The following is a 5,286-nucleotide window of genomic DNA, read 5'->3' as shown; positions in this document are numbered from 1 at the left end:
AAAAATATATATATATATATATATATAAAATGAACAAGATTGCAAATTTTGAAATAAAGTCAGGAACAAACCCTGCAATTACATGACTGCCTCCCTCAGCTCTCCCTGATCTAGGACCTGGGCAGACGCTGCATCTGAAATCAGGAGCTGGGGGTTCTGGTCCTGGTTCTCACACTACTGAGCTCAGGTGAGTCACTGAAACTCTCCGGTTCTCAATGTCATCTTGTTTCATTTAGGAGTCTGATTAGAAGATTTCCAGTGAACTGCTGAACTTGAAAATTCTATAATTTTCTCTAACATGAAGCTGTATTATTGGGGCATCAGAAATGACTCAAGCCAAGATTCATTCACTGTCACTCATTCAATCCAAAATGAATTAAATCAATCCAATCAATTGCTATGTGACAAGCTCTACATGAGGGGCTGAAAATACAAAGGTGAGGACCTGAGAAATACGTAGGATGGGAAGCCAATTCTAGTGCTAACAGGTCAAGACAACCTTCCCTAACTTCCAAAGGAGTTAGGCAGGGAAACTAAGGGAGAAAATTCCAGCAAGAGAGAACAGCACAGCAAAAGACCTGAAGGTGAAAAAGAAAAATCTCAGTTGGATACCTGTTATAAGTTTAATCTGAGTGAAATATAAATAGGATGGATGAAACAGGAAAACAAAAATCAGTCTTTGATTATGGAACGAAAACAACATTTGGCAGGAGGCGCAGGTTCCATTCCTGAGTTGGGAAGATCCCCTGGAATAGAAAATGGCAACTCACTCCAGTTTCCTTGCCTGGAAAACTCCACGGATGGAGGAGTCTGGCAGGCTACAGTCTATGGGGTTGCAAAGAGCCTGACACAGCTGAACAAAATAAAGCCCAACAAGCACAACACAGAGCTCCAGGCAGTAGTCAGACCTAAGCTCTGGTCACTGCCCTGTTGTCGACTAGCTAGAAGACAGGGCTTCCGTATGCACTGGAGATTCTATTTTAGAACACAGTCCAGACTTTTCTGTAAAGAAAAAAGGCTTTTAATTCCCAAAGAATGATACAAACCTCACATCTGACATGTTTAGTTTACATCCCCCAGTACCAAAGCAGTGCTGTAATTAATACATGTAGTCACTTCCCTGAAAACAATTTCCTAAACAGCTAAGCATCTGTTGTGTGCTGCCTATGAGCCTGAAGAACGTGAGGACCAGCCTAAAGGCAAGCAAACTTTTACCTTCCCCAGACAGGCATGAGGAGGAGGCACCTAGGCAAATGTTATAGGCATACACGCTGACACCTACTCTACCTAGGAGCTAGTCTGCTCCTGCCACATTTATGTTGGCTGATTTAATTCCTCCACTGAGGTAAACAGGATTAGAGCCAGCTAGTTATAAACCAACCAAAATAATTTTTTAAACAAACACTGTGGCACACAGTCTCTGGAGCCCTGAGTATGAAGTCAAAACTTTGCTTTTAACCTGACTGTTGTCACACATAAAACCTACCATTTATTGAGCACTCACAAATACTAACTCATATAATCCCCACAATTCTATGTAATGCGTTAAGATGGTTATCGCCGTCTGAAGTGAAAGAGTAATTTGAGGCACATAGATGTAAACTGTGTGCCCAAAGCAGAGACATCACTTTGCCAACAAACATCTGTCTAGTCAAAGCTATGGTTTTTCCAGTAGTTACAAACAGATATGAGAGTTGGACCATAAAGAAGGCTGAGCACTGAAGAATTGATGCTTTTGAATTGTGGTGCTGGAGAAGACTCTTGAGAGTCCCTTGGACTGCAAGGAGAGCCAACCAGTCAATCCAAAAAGAAATCAATCCTGAATATTCATTGGAAGGACTGATGCTAGCGCTGAAGCTCCAGTACTTTGGCCACTTGATGCAGAGCCAACTCATTGGAAAAGACCCTGATGCTGGGAAAGACTGAAGGCAGGAGGAGAAGGGAATGACAGAACAAAACGGTTGGACAGCATCACTGACTCAATGGACATGAGTTTGAGCAAGCTCCAGGAGATTGTGAAGGACAGGGAAGCCTACAGCCCATGGGGTCACAAAAAATCAGACACGACTTAGTGACTGAACAACAACAGAGCCAAAATTCAAATAGAACTTGTCTAGCTCCAGAGTCTATGCTCTTAGTCACTGCTACATAAACAAGGTTTGTCTGACCCAGGGGATTGAACCCATATCTCCTGCATCTCCTGTTTTGACAGACAGGTTCTTTACCACCATCACCACCTGGGAAGCCTTTACTCCAAAGCATCAGTTGCTAACTACTGTCACTTAGCTTCTGTTCATCTCTGTATCCACACTCCAGCACCCTATGCTCAAGCCACACAGGACACTCAAACATTTCCTCTGCCAGGATGTCTTTTTCATCCTTCCCTACCTGGTAAAGACTATCCATTTTTTCAAAAATATCTCCAAAACCATCTGGTTAAATTCCATAGAGGAAGAAAAAAAGTCACTTGCATGTCTATACTATTACTACTTAATTTACCCTATAACTGTAACAGTTAATCAGATTGCATCATAGTTAGCTAAATACCTATTTCCCCATCCTTGAAAGCTGGAACTATTTTTTACTTCCATGTGTTTCTCTTCCTCCAGGCTCCTTCACCTAAGTGCTGATGTGTGTTTTCTGAATGTTCAGAAAAGCCAGGAGGAAGGATGGAGTATATGGCATGCATGTTGAGAGCTCACAGGACAGTACAAACCTACCTTACTCTCTAATTACTTCATGTGTGTTAATCTTGTGTTGACAACTAGATTATAAATGCTTTAAGGGCAAGAATGATGTTATACATTTTTATATAACCACCAATGCTAAATATGGGATAGGTAGTCAATAAATACTAGAAAATAGAATGTGAATATAATAAAAATGAGTTGAACTTGCAGATGTACAAACAGGAAATATACCATAAAGGAAGAAAATAGAGCTCTAGTATAAAGCAAAATAATAATAATAATCTTAATCTTTTCTTGCCAAGATTTACAATGTAAATGATGTGAATATTGACCATGAAATACAAATGGACATAAGCTGACAATTATATTTAAACCCCTACTATGTCAATTTCAACTTGAAAATATTTCTGGAAAGGTCTTTACTTCACTAGTTGTTTGAAAAAAGAAAAAAAAACTTCAGAATTCTATCTTATTGAATGCTTTTTTAAAATTATAAAAGTGAAGCTGTTTTAATAATACACCTCCCTTTCAATTCCCCTCCCGCCGCCCCCCCCCCCACTTCCTCAAAAAGTTCACCTTTGGCAATATTGACTTTTGAGCCAACCTGCTCAAATTTCGTAAGTGAACTTCCTTAATTAACCTCATGTATATCAGGCTTTCTCCCACTTCAATGAAGTTACAAAATGTTTAAAATTTTAAAAGGTCCCCAAAGCAGCAGAGAGACAGCCTCTGCAACTCATCTTAAAGTGAAGAGAACTCTCTGGCAACCCACAGTCACAGGAACTAGATCTGAGCTTCTGGTGTTTTCTTCTATCAGCATCAGCTTGGCTTCCAGGCTCCTCACCACCCGCCCCCACCCCCTACACACACACACGCGCGCACACACACACACTTCTGCAAATCCAAGCTCTCTTAAGTAGAGATTCCGCCCCCCTGCAATATACCAGTCTACCCATCCCTTCTTCCAGGTATGAACAAAATGTCAAAATAGAGAACTGTACATGGCATTTTCTAGACTTACAGAACTAATCTGTGGTTGTGCTCAGGGTTAGCTAAGGAACAGTCAAGTTTTCTATGCTCCAGATGTGACATTCTGGAAATCTCCAGAGTCCCACCGGATGAATAAAAGCCACCAACCACAGGAGAAGAGAAGGGGTATAGGAATTCACTGAAGACTGCAGGGGTACCTTGCTTCCCACAAGACCTCTTCCTGCCTCAACTGGCTTCTAGTCACTGCTCTCCTAAATAGCCATCATCTGTCCCTCTTGCAAACCCCTTTGTCCCAGTCCTGGACTCCTTGTACGCTGACCAGTCTCGCCTGTTTCCAAGGGCCATTAGATTTGAGGCTCTTCCCAGGTACCAGCAGGCGCTCTGCCCTCTGAGACCCCGCCCCAATGGAAATGGCATTTTAGGGAACCCTTCGCTGGGACCTGTTCCCCGGGACTGAAGGGATTATTCAGAAGGGCTCCTGTCCACCAGCTCGATATAAGGGCTGCAGAGAATCTCTCCCACGAAAGAGGTTAAAAGGGAATATGGTATCCCCACAAAGAAAAATAACCCAGAATCCTCCACATACTCCACATGTGTGGGTCATAAAACCCCCGGGCAAAAATAAAGCCCCAGCTTCCCTCGCCTGCAGCCCCCACCACAGCAGCCCAGCCCGGCTCCCAGTGCCGCCGCCTGGGTGTGCGTGAAGACACTCTCCCCGGGGAGGAGAGATCCTCGCGCCCAGTGCTTCCAGGAGGTGATTACAGCAAGCCTTTTAGTAACTCATCATTCATCCCCGCGCTGACCTGAGCCTCACCCCGGCGCCGGTGGCACTGGTGCTGAATGAGAGAGCCAAACGCTGCCCCTCCAATTCTCCAGGTGACACCGCCCCCCTCTCCCCCACCCCTGCCCAAATACGAGGCGCCGAGGGTGCAGGATGGGGCAGAAGGAAAGGATGACAGGTGCCCACGCCTGAGGGAAAATCAAAGGCAAACGCTTACAGCAGGGGTGAGAAATCCCAACCCCGCCCGGGCGGGAGGACTTGGCACCAGCTACCTGCAGGGCGCCCCCGCCCGCATGCCGGATCCTGTGCAGCCCAGAATGCAGCCAGAAGGGTGCAACGGGACGGAGGGAGCCTCCACGCCCCCTTTGTCTCCACGTTCCCCAAATGACAGGGGACGAAAGTTTATGAGCAGCGACAGTGTCGCTTTCCACTGGGTCAATCTGACACCTCTCAGGAGGCGACCATTTCTGGGATCGCCCTCTCCCCCCTGCACCGCCCCAGAGCTGCTTTCATCTGCACCTTGATGCCCGCAAGCCGGGCTTGGGCCACCTGCGCCGCTGTGTCCGGCAGGAACCTGATCTGGCCCCCCGGGCGTCCAGAAGCGGCCCCGCGGCTGCGGGCGCCCAACTCACCTCTCCCGGCAGACTCTCCTCCGTTGCGCCCTACTGGGCCGTCCGGCTCCGGCTCCGGCTCCCGGGAGCGAGGCGCATTCAGGCAGCTGGAGACACGCTGCTCCCCGGGCTCTGCTGCATTCCGCCTGCGTGGGAGATCCAACCAGCGAGCGCGCGGCACGGGCGTGTACGAGTGTGTGTTTGTGAGAGTGTG

The 5,286-nt window shown here is 46.5% G+C and overlaps 1 protein-coding gene across 1 annotated transcript in view; it reads right to left on the bottom strand.

Annotated features, from left to right (window-relative positions):
- LOC104992073 (lipid phosphate phosphatase-related protein type 1) overlaps window positions 1-5,256 on the bottom strand; it is a 300,451-nt gene extending 295,195 nt beyond the window's left edge. Inside the window, exon 1 of the mRNA XM_010844816.1 lies at window positions 5,094-5,256. The gene's annotated coding sequence lies outside the window, so the exon portion shown is untranslated. The remainder of the gene's footprint in view (window positions 1-5,093) is intronic.
- Window positions 5,257-5,286: the final 30 nt, after the last annotated feature.

Source organism: Bison bison, unplaced genomic scaffold (assembly GCF_000754665.1).
Source record: "Bison bison bison isolate TAMUID 2011002044 unplaced genomic scaffold, Bison_UMD1.0 scf7180017864209, whole genome shotgun sequence".
Lineage (NCBI taxonomy): Eukaryota > Metazoa > Chordata > Mammalia > Artiodactyla > Bovidae > Bison > Bison bison.
Note: the sequence above shows the minus strand (reverse complement) of the source record. Positions and strands in the feature narration are given on the sequence as shown.